Source organism: Agelaius phoeniceus, chromosome 1 (assembly GCF_051311805.1).
Source record: "Agelaius phoeniceus isolate bAgePho1 chromosome 1, bAgePho1.hap1, whole genome shotgun sequence".
NCBI lineage: Eukaryota > Metazoa > Chordata > Aves > Passeriformes > Icteridae > Agelaius > Agelaius phoeniceus.
In genome coordinates, this window is record NC_135265.1 from 52553729 (window position 1) to 52567436 (window position 13708).

Consider the following 13708-nt stretch of genomic DNA (forward strand, 5'->3'; position numbering starts at 1 on the left):
AGCAACCTGGTCTAGTGGAAGGTGTCCCTGCCCATGGAACTTCATGTTCTTTAGGGTTTCTTCCAACCTGAACCATTCTATGATTCTGCAATTAATGCTTATATAGAACAGCATGCTGGTAGGTATGTAAGTCCTACCAAAGAATGCAAGTTAAGGATCATTCAGCAGAGAGAGGGGAGATGGAAGAGGAAGGAAGTGGAAGAATACAGTAGGTATTACCCTTTTTCAGAGGGATTACTTTTCTGGCCATAGCATCCTTTTTGTCAGCATAGTTGCATCTTACTGGTGATGCACAGTTTACATCTTTATGAACACATAATTGATCTTTCTGTTTCATACAGAGTTAATACATCTGTGCAAGGACTGAGCTGATAAGTTGTAAAGGATGAAGTAATAATGAGGTTTTTAAAGGTGTAATGAACAGAATCATCTAGCCTACAGAATCCCTGCCTGGGGTCTTCATACAAGACTGAGGAAAATGCAGATAGACTTCAGAATTTTAAGTTTTAGCGTACATGGTAGGAAAAAATAATTTTTTGCATTTTTAAATGAACTTCCCGTAGTCAGAAAATTAGAATGGTAAATATGGATGAGTGTCTAAGGCGAGCAAAAAATGTAATAGAGCACAGAAACTGGAGAGAAGTGTATATTTATTTTCTTGTAAAGTATCTTATTCATTAAAGCACCCTCTGTACTCCAGACAATTTCCAAAATCCCTGTCTTTGGAAATGCTGTATGTGTTCATAATATATATGTAACCCAAAATATATTAGCACTGCTTAAAACAGGCTGTGGGAGACCTTCAGCTGAATAGATCAGTGTAGCACCATTGACTTTAGGGAAGCATCATATTGTCAATTAGGGTTGCTTCCCATACCATCCTTCTCTACCCATGTGCAGATTACACCCAGAGACCAAGGTAAGCCACTATCATTAGATAATATTACTGTGTTGTTTCAAGTATTCTCTTTTATCGATTGTCTTTTATCATTTTATAAAAGCTACCTATATTGGCAGAAATTAATGCATTGTAACATTTTCTACCTATCTAAGAGTTACTTTTTCATAGTAAAGCTTATGGATGTTAATTGCTGAGCTATAAAACATATCATATGCAAGGGTTTGTGTCAAAGACAGCCCAGTGTAGTGCTGGGTAAGTAGTGGGGTGTATTAAACTCAGTGCACCAAACTAATGGTTGTGGGAAGAGTTGTCTATAGCAGTTGTGTCATCCTCTCAACACAGCAACAGCCTGACTCTTCATCACACCAGCTTCATGCCAGGATGTTGCTGCTGGACTTGGAAGTTTTTCTACCTCATTTAAGTGAGAAAGCAAGGAGATTTTTGTCACTACAAGAAGACATGACATACAGATTCCCAAAGCCAAGGGGTTTTACTGAATGGGCTATATTTAAGCCAGTTGCTCTGGTGTTTTTATTTGAGTAGGGATTACAAGGCAAGTGTTTCCATTTTCCCTTGAGGAGGACAATCACTATTGTATTGGGAAACCTTATTTAAACAAAGTTCATAACCATGAAGCAAATAAATCCATTTTATCTCTGTTAGGTGTCGTATGCCACAGTGAAGAGACCTAAAGGCAAAAGTTCTATTTTGGAAAGTAACTGTGTAACAGACTTCTGAGTGGGATGTGTAAGTGAGGAGTTAGGCATTCCTTTTGGGAGAGAATAAGTAAGCATGTGTCAGAGGTTATTCAGCTTTACTTTTTATTTTCTGCGGTCTTGGTTTTGCCTCATTGGCTTGTCAAGTATGTATTTGTAGTCTTCTATTAAAATTTATTAAAATATTAGAGATTATTTCCCCCATTTCTTAGAATTAAATAATGTTAAAACTGGATAAAACTGCACCACAACTGAAAATGAAATGTCATATTTTAAATTTCTTTTTACAATCATATTGCACTATAAATGACGGATAAAGAATAGCAATTTAGAATTCTTTATTCTGTGTATCTTCTGTCATTGTTAAAGTAGAAATTGAGAAGAGGTTTTGTACTTTCATGATAAATATGCACGTTCATGTGATCCCATAATAGATGCACTGGCATTCTTTCTCTGTGCAGTCTGAAGTGCATTGGAAATGACACTGCACAAAGCAGGGAGGATTTGTGGTGATATTTCTGTCATTGGAGTTTCATCCTTTTCTTGCTTTAGCTGAATGTTTCTATTATTGAAACCTTTTAAACATTGCTCTGAAGTTAAAGCAGCCATTTGTATTGTTATGCCTCAAACAAGGTTCTGTTTCTGAAGTCTTAAGTCCAGAGACATCATCTAAAATTACACCAAATCTGTACTTACACCAAGAAGCAGCAGGTTGAATCCAATGTTCTTTTAAATCCAGGCTGTGCTATTTATTAAAAATTCAGTTTGGCTTTCCCACCAAGCAAACTTCATGTGCCTTGAAAGGCTGCTGCAGGCTTAGCAGGCTCTATTTCAGATCTGCAATTAAATGCTGTGAATTTATTTACAAATCCACTTCTTTTCCTGTTCTTTTTTCTTTTTAAGTCCCATAGAGCTGCTTATTTTGCAGGCAGTTCTGCAGCTGTAGCACTTTCTCTTTCCTATTTTCATTTCCAGTGCTAATGGTTATCAGGGCTGTAAAAAGGTTTATTAGGTAGGGTGTAGGTATTGTATTTTTGTTCTTCGATGATGCACCTATAATTAGATTTACAAAATGTATTGGTAACACTGATGTAGTGCTTTTATGTCTCTCTAACTTCTGCACTTTCTGGATAAACTCCACGTTTTAGGCCATGTTTCCTGCTTGCTTTCCAAGGCCAAACATTTCAATAATTTTATGAAATCACAGTGTTAATTGATTTGCCTGAGTTATATTAATATAATTTAAAACAAAGAAAACCGATAAGTTTTTATATGCCTATTTTAATTTATCTTTTTTCCCTGAATGTTACATTTCTTTTTAGTACTAATTTTTAATACAGGATGAGACTTCAGATATTAAAATGCTTGACTCATTTACAGCATTCTTGTTAGACTGAACAGTTATCTAAGAAAAACATGGTTTATTTTAGGGCCTAGTTCCTTTGTGAAATGTTTTAAGGTTTCAGAAGGAACTCTAAAATTTGTGCAAGTGGATCTGAAACAATTCAGTCTTACTGTTGTACTGGCTACTTCTGCTTGGCATTCACTACTTAAGCTTCCAAGCAATCTCTTGGTTAATATGTTCTACTGACAACATTTTTCACAAGTAAAAAAAATTCTGTGTATAAAAGCATATATACTTTTATATGTATATATAAAGTGTATATAAGTATATATTAAGTATATATTAATACATATATACATTATATATACATCTATTTATATGTATATATTAAGCATATGTAAGTATATATACTTTTGACAAGTATAAAAAGCATCATCTGCTTCTGATGTGTTGAGGGTGCCTACTACCACCTGGACTTAAATCCAAGTTGTAGTTTTTTTCTACTCATGTACATTTATTGAAAGAGTCTTAGTGCCTTAATATAGATAGAGGTTCATCAAATCAAAATTATTTGTAAAGTTGGTATGGTCCTGCTATTAATAGTTCAAACTGTATATTACTTTATATGCAGTTTAGGATTTCAGACTGGAAGCTTTCTGGGTGCCTTAGTCATGTAATTATTCAACAGGAGCTTTCACAAATGGTTCCATTCTTGAATAGTATGTCAGAGGTTTTGTCAAGATTGTGTTTTCAAGTGACTTGTCTAGGTGAGTCTAGTTATGTGGATTTCTTATTCATGCTAAATGAAAGTAACAATATCTCAATGTTCCAGATATGTCATAAATTTGTACGAGATTCTGTGCTTGGTGCCACTTTTGTAAAGGTGAACATGACAGACAGTCACACTAGGTCAGATCAAAGGTTCATTCAACTGGGCCAGAACAGAATACTGTTGAAAGCAAAAGTATGCACAGTGGGGCTCCTTTGATACAGTTTTTCATCACGCTCTAAGGTATTGCTTAAAGATTTCTTTGTGTTTAATAGCCTCATAGATTTGATTTAATTTTCCCCAAAATTAGTCTACTCCCTTTTCTTCACACTACATTGATGAGAATGCAAGTATCCACCAAAAAAAAAACCCAAAAAACAAATCAAAACCAAAAAAAAACCAAACAAAAAAAAAAAGAAAAACCTTGGCAATGTGTTTCCTAGTTGGTTGCAGTTAAGAAAAAATTGTCTTTTGGAAGTTTTTTTGGCTTTAAGCTTTACTTTTTGATAGTTATATTTGAGTGTCCTGTATTGTGCTAAAGAGTGGATAAATATACATCAACCTCCTTGTCAGTGCAGTTCTGCTTGTATTGAAATGATTGTCCCTAGTGTCTAGTATTCCCATAGGTATGCAGGGGTGTGTGCACAACTAAGCCAGTGAAATATGGCATATGCCATCAAATTTACAGCCTAAAATTAAGTACAGTCTGTACAGATGTTTTATGTCCTGCTGAGTTAATATATGTAAAATGTCTGGAAACTCCTGTTGAAAAGAATTTTTCTTAAAGCAAAGAATTTCAGGACTCTGAGCTTGCACTGAGCTGTTCTTTATGTGCCTTTAAAAAACAATCTCAAAAAAATATCTGTCCAGTTCTAGATCACTCTTTATGCTTTCACTATAGTAGCAGCTTACAAAAAGCTGTATCTGTTTAAATGCAGATGAGATTTGGGAGGAGGGTGTGGGGAAGTCAAAATAAATTCAATTATGTAGGCCTGCATCTTTCTAAGTAATGTGTGTTCTTTCTGAGTTGCACATCACTCCTTTTGAACCTGAAGAAACAGCTAAGTCCTACTTCTGTTGTAAGATGTAATATCAGTGAAATTCTCATGGTTTTGAGGCCATTGAGAGCTACTATATCTGTTTATTAGAGCCTGAGTCAGTCCCTAATTTACACAGGAGATTGGAGAATTTAATTTGGCCAAGTTCTCATTCCTTAAAAAAGTATAACTCTATTTTCCTTTGCAGTATTTTGCAGTTTATAATTTAGCTTTTGGAGACAGTATATAGAAATTAAGAGATCAAACTTTTATTTGAGATGGTTTGTCTTTCTTTTGCTTAGGTTTGAAATGACAATTATTTCCTTATTACAAGTTGCTTGCTTTCTTCTTGCAAGTGCTTTAGCTGGAGCTCAACTGCTTCACAGTAGAATGTGGAAGAAAACAGTGCACCATATAACAAAAATGATGGTGGTGGTATTTTAGTCTTGCATCCAATTTCAGTTTAATATTATGTTGCAGTATAAGATTTATTTCTCCCTTCCATTGGTTATGGCCCGAGGAAGGGAAAGGGTAGAATCTATATTGCATTAGACATTTGAGTTACTTTCAAGAGTTTTAAAAAATTTAATCTGGTGTTAATCTCTGAAAGAAGTCATTACTCTGATCTGTCACCCTGTGGTGGAGAAAATAACAGAAAAGTTTAAAAAATAGAAATGCATTGAATGAACTTCATTTCCAGTAAAAGGAATAAAAAAGGTATTTTAAATAATGACAGCTTAATCTGGAGAAGGAAATTGAGCAGTTATTTTGTGATTAAGCCTCTTCACACAAAGGAGACAACTTTGATATGGTACCAGAGGCTGAAGACTCAGATTACAGGTCATTTTAGATGTAAATGGGATTTATACATCTATCTTTTTTTATAATTTTTTTCTTTAGAGAATTTAAGAGAAAATTGTCCCCAGAGCACAGGGCTCAGTGCCCTTGCCTATGGACTCCTAATTAGACCAGACTCCAGCAAAGCTGCAGAGCCCACAACCTCATAGCTCATCAAATGTTGCTGCAAACTCAAGTTCTGCCCAAATGTCCTGTGGGATTTATGAGCTTGATTCTGTTGTGTGGCAGCTCATGAGCCAGCCAAAGCACAAGTCTGGCCAGAAACAGGTACTCAAACATGATCATTAACCCAGAAAAGGGATGCCTAAAATCCTGATGTTACCATTTTTAAGTATTTTTAGAAGCAGCTTGTCAGCCTGTGCAAATGATTCCATTGTGCATCTTGTCAAAGAGCAGTCAGCTCTCATTTCAGAAGCAGAGTGAAACGATGCAACCTTTGCTCGTTTTGAAGTAGGAAGGTTTGTGGGTGGGCTGGAGGAGAAGGAGGAGGAAGAGGAGGAGGAGGAATGCTTCTGATGTGCTTTGAGGGACCTGTAGTAATTGTGGTGGAGAGTGAGTTCCCTTGCTTTAAAAGGAGTGTGTGGGCTATCAGGATCATTCTCCCTCACCTCCAGACTCCAGAGGCAGATTCACCAAGGCCACCATAGCCTTTGCTTCTTCATCTTTGATACAACTATGAACTTTAAAAGGCCCAATAAATTAGGACACATGAGCCAGGGATGGCATGTCTTAACTTTCCATAAAGTTGCCCAAGTGGTGCTTATACTTCACATAGAAATACAGTTACAAAACCTCAAGAATGACAGTCCAGCTGGAATAAGGTTGGATTTGTTCTGTTTGTGTTCACACAGAAGATGAGTGCTTCACCAGCCACCAAATGGAAAAGAAAGAAAATTATGTGTATTGTCCAAGTAGAGAAGTGCTTTGTAGCTTTACAGTGAGACAAAGAATGAGCTAAAGCTGCCAAATTTGCACTTGCCTGTGTTAGTTCACCAAGCCATGGAAGTTTATTTATAAACCAAGACAGAGGTAGAGTCCAACAGAAAAATTCAAATATGGCTAATGGAGCACAGATAGTTATTTTTACTAATTGAATTTTGAGTTGTCAAAAACATGCAAAATACAAGGTCTGTTTTTATAGCTGCACTCAGTCCAAGATGGTAAAAGTTACATTCAGATATACCAGGAAGAAATTTAATTAAGATGAAATTTTTGAAAGAAGATATTAGTGGCAAAGAAAGGCCATTTACAGGGGGTGGAGGGGAAGGAAAGAACTTCAGTTCTGGCAGATTTAATTACAGCTGGGCAGGGAAATTTCTGCAAATTGGATTATTTATCATACTTACCTTTTGTGGTACTTTCTCCTTTTATTTTTCTGACTGTAATATACTTTTGGATCCTTGCTGTTTTCCCTGTCATCAGCAAGCTCATTTGAAGCTCTGTTTGTCTGTTTCAATTCTTCTGTTTTCCTTGAGTGCTCAGCAGAGTCCAGTAAACAGGTCTTGGATGAAGCTTTGATAAGCTGATGTGCAAGAAAATCAGCTGAAATCTGGCCAGTCTCAAGAGTGAGTTAGTTTGCATTCTGGTGTGCTGTTGGACTCCCTTCAGTTGAAGAAGCTATGATGGTCTTTGATAAAAAGCTCTGTAAGTGAAATAGATTTGGAGTTATAATTAGAAATGGAAACAGTACCCAATGTGATGACAGGAATTAAGAAAAAAATGAAATGTTGGGGAGAGGAAAATGAGGAATGAAAACTGAGGAAAAAAACAGAGACTCTTTAAAAAGTTAGGAGAAGGTAAGCATTTTAAGAAAGAAAAATAAAGGTAGGAGCAGAGAGCAGGAAAGAGAAATGGATAGAAATAGAAAAAAATTCCCAGGCACATCAGCAGATTAAATCTGCTGTCACTTTTTTGTGGTTGTGAAGTGACTGGGATAAAATAAGCACACACACATGGACACCATATTTTTTTAATCTGAAAGTAAGATTTTCAGTTTATTAGGAAGGAGTGCAGAGTGGTTGGTTTTGGTGGTTTTCTTTTGTTTGTTTGTTTGTTTTTGAAATCTTTTTGTTTGAAGTTGAAATAGGACTTAAATATGTTTATTCCATCCTTGACTAGGCTTTGATGGGAGAATCATCTGTGAAAAATAAAAAATCCTACCAGGAGCTGAAAATGTAATAAACTACAATGAAAGTTTGAATGTATTTACAGTAAATTTACAGATGTAAATTTACTTTGCTGTTAATTGATAGTAACCCTTCAAGGAAGGAATTTTCAACTCACCAGAAGTTGCCGATTAACATTACCAGAACTCAGTTAACCAGTTAACAATCTTTGGGATTTTAAGATACATTTCCTAGTGAAAATATTAACAGTTACAGTAGTGGAACACACTCAAGCCTCAGAGGATGTTCTATATCCTGTATTTTTGCAGGTTTTTTGGAGCAAATAAATGTACCCATGAATACCTAACATACTTGCAGAAGTACATTTCTGGTCTGGCAGCAACAGCTTTTACAGCTGAATGTAAGGAAGGTCTCTAGAATGATTGAACAAAATCTTTTCCTCAAGGTTATATTCTTGATATCTTGAGCTCATCCCAGACCAGAAGTGGGCCATAGGGGAAGAGAAAACTGTGACTATTGCAGGTCAACTTCTGTTGTATTCTCCCACTCATAAGATAAAACAAGAGAGAGGGTTGAGGAGATCTGACACTCCTTTAGGTGTTTTTCCCTCTTAAGAGCTCCATTGAGATTCCAAAAGAGCTCTGGTCCCACCTGACCTTGAGCAAGTGTGGTGTGGTGTGAGGGGCAGGGTGTTGCAGGGAACATTTTTCTCAACAAGAGTGTAATCAATTAACACATATTCCAGCTTAAAAGTATGTTTGGCCTGATCTTGGACAGGGGTGGGGAGAAGTTTTCAAATACTTTTTGTAATTTGTGGTGTTTGGACAAGCCAACTCCTCCTCTCTCCAGGCAGGTACAGATTCAAGCACATACTTTTCCTTTACTTACTGAGTTTCTGTATGTTTCAGTCCTTGTGCCACCCTCACTGGACTGCCCTGGCTGTGGTTTGCAGCTCTAGGCTGCACACAGTGACTGCCAAAGAGCCATTCCCACAATCCAGGAACAGTTAGAAACAGCCCAGGCAAAAGAGACAGCCTTCCCCTCTAATTTTACCATTTTCACATACCCTGAAATGCAAATAATTCATTGTGGCCAGACTCAGTTTTGCTCCCCTTCTGTAGAAGAGCACCCTTCTAGCTGTGAACCATCAGAGTTTCAGTGCCTTAAATGCAAAACAACCTTCTTGCTTCACTGGACAGTCTTTCCAAACACTTTTTCATCAAAAAGAATTGTTTTCTTCCAACTGACTGCAGCTTGTGATGAAGGGTTTGTTGTAGTCCTTAGCATCAGATAAAGTGCAATGCCATGCAGCAGTGTCCTGGTGTGAAGTGCTGTTCCCATCCAAGTCATGCCAGTTCTCTGATTGTGGCAGGATTTTCAGGATGGATCCTCCCCAAGCCAGCCATATGCAGAGAGAAGGCCAAAAGACATGGTGAGATCTCAGATCATCTCTTAGAGTTAATAAAAAGAGGTAATTGATAAATTTTCAGCTGATTTAGGAGAAATTATTTAAGACAGATTTATGACAAATGGTGAGGCTTTCAGGATTTTGTACAGGGAAATAGGTTGCACAGCTTTAAGAGTGAAAGTCAGTGATTCTCCAGTGGTTGTCCCCTCCTGGACAGAATACAGGACAGCCCTGTGTAATGTTTTGATGTGTCAGTGCCATGTCTGAATGCCTTTGCAGACCTGAAGTTTGAGCAGATTCATAGGGCGAGAATGAAAGTGATATGAGAGAGAATAATTGCATTTGACATTTTTTGACAGACTCTTCTTGAACTTGGTTCTATATAGTGTGAAAAATATAAGTGCAGGTTGACAGCTATAGATGCTTTGGGATAACTCAGAACTCCCTGTGGCAGGAGGAAAGTGTGGTGGACTGGTTAGATTTGGGAATGAAATAGTATAAAAAGTTTAAGGTCCCTTAGGGAGCATTATTTATCACTTTTATGTACTTTTAGTGGCAAACTGAAGATGTTTTGAAGGGTTAGGGTAAATATGATATGGTTTGATAAATTCTGGGAAAATTTGTAAAGATGAGGTGTTCCCATATCATATAACTGGTGGTTACACTGCCTGTCTTTTAGTTAAATTCACTTTTAAAGAAGTTGCACAAAAGGTACTGTAAGGTCTAATGCCTTCCAATCCTGTTATCTGTTAATAGATTGAATATTTCTTTTCACTACAGGCCATCCCACTCTCCTATCTTTTATTTTCTCACTATTTCTAGTGATTCACTAGTTTAAAATAATGGATCCTGAGATCTCTTGCTGAGAGTTTTGTCTGAGGTATGAATAGAGTAAGAGCATTATAGCTGGACAAAAAATCTGAATTAAAACATTACAGGAGAGCCAGACTTTGAAATTGCACCCTCAAAAATGCCTTCATTGAATGTATTTGTGTAATAATGAGTGGAGCAGCACACAAACATGCTTTCTAAAGTCCTAGTTTACTGCATCCTTGAAAATTATATTGATGAGGCTACGAAATCCCAGACATTTCAAGCCCAAATTGTGTGCCTGAGAGTAGGGAGCCCAACTTTGGTCTTTGATGATTCAGTGGAAGGGTGTTTAGGATGCAGTTAACCAGGACTGCAGGCAGCAGGTGGGATGAGGCAGAGGGTCTCTTCCAGTTGCTCTGTTGGCAGATAAGACAGTTGTTGAAGTCTGCTTGTCAGACACTTGTGTGAGTATCTGATTTAGAAACATAGAGTGCCATCTACCTTCTTTTCAGCAGTTAATAAATATATAGCAACTACCTTTTGTATTACTATCACAAATTTAAAACAACAAACCTGATTTGAGAGATAAAACCAGAGGGTTTATATTTCACTAAATTCATACATTTCTCTTGAAAAGTAGACTTAATTGAAATTAATAATGTGGCACTTCTTGATAAATTTGTCAGTTTGGTTTAAAATCATAGTAAATAAAATCAAAGTAAATGAAAAAGCTTTTTAAAATATGAACTGCTGAAAGTTAAGGGGAACAGACAGAACTGGCCTCCTTACTAGCTCAGCATTTGAATATATAGTAAGCTAAAGAAGCTTTTGATGGGGGATTACTGTAGAGTCAAAGATTTTTTTATTATTATTATTTTATTGTAGCCATTTAACTTCAGTTCCATGCTTAGATTTGAAAAAAAGTAAAATGGTTTATTTTCTCTTTCAGTGTATCAATAAAAATGAGTTATGAGATGATGATAAAATACTTCGTGATGAGGAGTGATCAACATTATCTCTAGCTCCTGAGTTCAAACAACAAATCAGTTATTTTTTAAATGCAAAATGTGGTTAGATAAGCATATTTGTGTCTCTGTAGCATATTTGTCTCTGTAGGATATAAAATTGCTTTATTTAGTAAAGGGTAAAGACCCAAACTGGGGGCCAGAGCATGGAACAGAGGGAAGTACAATAATATGTGGATTGGAGTGGTAGTTGGTCAATATATGTAACCCAGCTAGAAAATTGGATGAAGTCAGCAAGGACTAACTACAATGCTTTGTTGACTATTGTACAAGAAACTTGGCAGCAAAATAGCAGTACTAAGCCAATTATTATTGCTATGCAGATAGATTTTTTTACGTCTTTACTGGAAATACGGTGAAGTGGCAGGCAAGGATTAAATAGAGATATTACGTTATTAAAAAGAAAAGAAGGTTAATGTGAAATTACTTTGCATGTTTATGATGGACTAAAAATCAGGTCAGCTGGTTTGAACTCATGTTTATGGGCATGAGGGGAAAAAATGCAATTTAAATGGTAAAACCCAGGTATACCTGATTGGTGGATGGCAGATAATATTTCAGCATGCAGTCTCTGAGGAAATGAGATTATGTGGTATTTTCAGTATTGTTCTGGTAGACAGTAAAACATTTCTGGTACATTTGGGGACCAAAGTAATTTCTGGACAGAATGATAAGAAGTTGATTTGTGAGCTGTGGAGATGAACAGTAAGTGTGTGAGGTCTGTACTGTACTTCAGTTTTGGGGGTTTATTTATAAATCTTATGTAAGTGTATTTCAAAAGGAAAATGCCTTGAGAAGTTGAAAACAGAAGGCCATCTGTAGAGGAGCTTTAGCACTAAACAAAAAGAAGGCAAATTTTCATTCTATTTGTCTTAACAACTTCTACCTGGAACTGGTTTTTAAGGAAAAGGTAAAAGACAAGGAAGATTTCCAATATAACCATGTGAACTCTGAAAGGAAACTAAGAAGTGTGAAGCATGGAAGAGGAGGAGGGATGATGAGCAAAAAATACAGGTGAATTAGAGCTCTCTTCTGTCAGCTCCACATGTAGCAATGGGCACTTCAGTTACCTAGAAAATGCAGAAAGGTGAAGTCAAACTGACTCATGAGGGCAGCATGGTTATTGACGATAACTCCATGGCAAAAAAAAACATGCCCAATGCTTTGGGAAACAGGACAAGAGGGGAAGTCAGGGAAAACTAAAATCTAACTAAAATCTTTAACTGCTTTTAAAAATAGGAAATAGTGGTTGTGGCATTTTATTTTGATTCCAATTTCCATCTGAAAGCAGCTTGATTTTAAACAAACAAAAAAAAAAGGCAAAACAAAAAGCCAATCAACAACAAAAAAAACCACTCCAAAAACTAAGACGCATTATTCACCATTTTCTAAAAGAATAAAAATATACATAAAATTAATAAACTGACTAGAAGCATATTTAGACAGAGTTTTCTGGGAAGCTAAATGTGTCATTTAAGAATAATAACAAAATTGCTTTTGGGGTTGAGCTTATGCTGAGTACCTACTGAGAAAAAACTTTTCTTTTAGAAGATACTTTTTTGTTTTCCTTTTTGGATGATCAGTTCAGATACTTCTGTAAACTTGATGAAACCAGCTTGACTCTGAACAAGGAACCCAGGCATATGGTTCTCTAGTTGTAACTCTAATCATTAGACATAAAGAGCACAGGTGATTGTTTTGTTTGCTTCCTTTTTAAACCTATTTAATCTGCAATAATAGATAGTCTAGAAGCAAAACTGGATTTTACAATCATTGGGTTATGATTGTTTTTAATAGCCAGTTTAATGTGACCTGATGTGATTTGCATCTGTTGTGGAAAGAGCTTGTATTTCATATTAATGACTTCATTTGTAAATTTGAAAATTGATAGGCTAAATCTTGTTTAAAAATATGGTATAAGAATGGGCCTAAATCAAAACTTGATACCAATATTCCTTCTTCAGTATTCGCATATTGAGTTGATTGTTGCCACTAATACTGTTCTAGGATTTTTTTCCCCCCAAATCAGATGCGCCTCTTGGGAGCTCCAAATGAAAAGTTCCTCTCCAGAGGAAGAGTTTCACAAGGGCATGCATTGAGAGGACAAGAAAAATGGCTTTAAAGAGGGCAGGTTTAGATTAGATATTGGGAAGAAATTCTTCTCTGTGAAGGTGGTGAAGCAATGGAATAGGTTGACCAAAGAAGTTGTGGATGTCCCATCCCAGAAGGTGTTAAAGGTCAGGTTAGATGAGCATTTGAGCAAACTGCTGTAATGGAAGGTGTCCCTGCCTGTGGCAGAGGGGTTGGCACTTGACAGTCACTAAGGTCCTTTCCAACCCAAACCATATTATGATTCTCATGGTGATTTTTAAGGAATACAGCAAAAGCTAAAAATAATAGGGAAAATGCAGTATGTCCTAATTTTTTTACATAAGCATCCATCTGATTCATAGATTGAGATCTTAGGCATGGTTTTCTGTATATTCAATAAACTGACAATTTTAAATTGTACACTATTTTTTCTTTTTAATCATTTGTCCTGCATTTTCCTAACTGCTGATATGTGCATTGCAAGACATAACATTATATTTTTCAAGGAAAATAAGAATCTTCATACTTACAGAGCTGAAGCTTGTTTTTCACTTAGCTGTATGCACCAATCCAGGTGAGCAATTATTACAGTGAATGTGTTATTTTCAGAGGAACTTCT

The 13708-nt window shown here is 36.3% G+C and overlaps 1 protein-coding gene across 3 annotated transcripts in view; it reads left to right on the forward strand.

The window, feature by feature from the left end:
* Positions 1 to 13708, forward strand: part of TPK1 (thiamin pyrophosphokinase 1) — a 304375-nt gene that overhangs the window by 147653 nt on the left and 143014 nt on the right. The gene's annotated exons all lie outside the window — the stretch shown is intronic.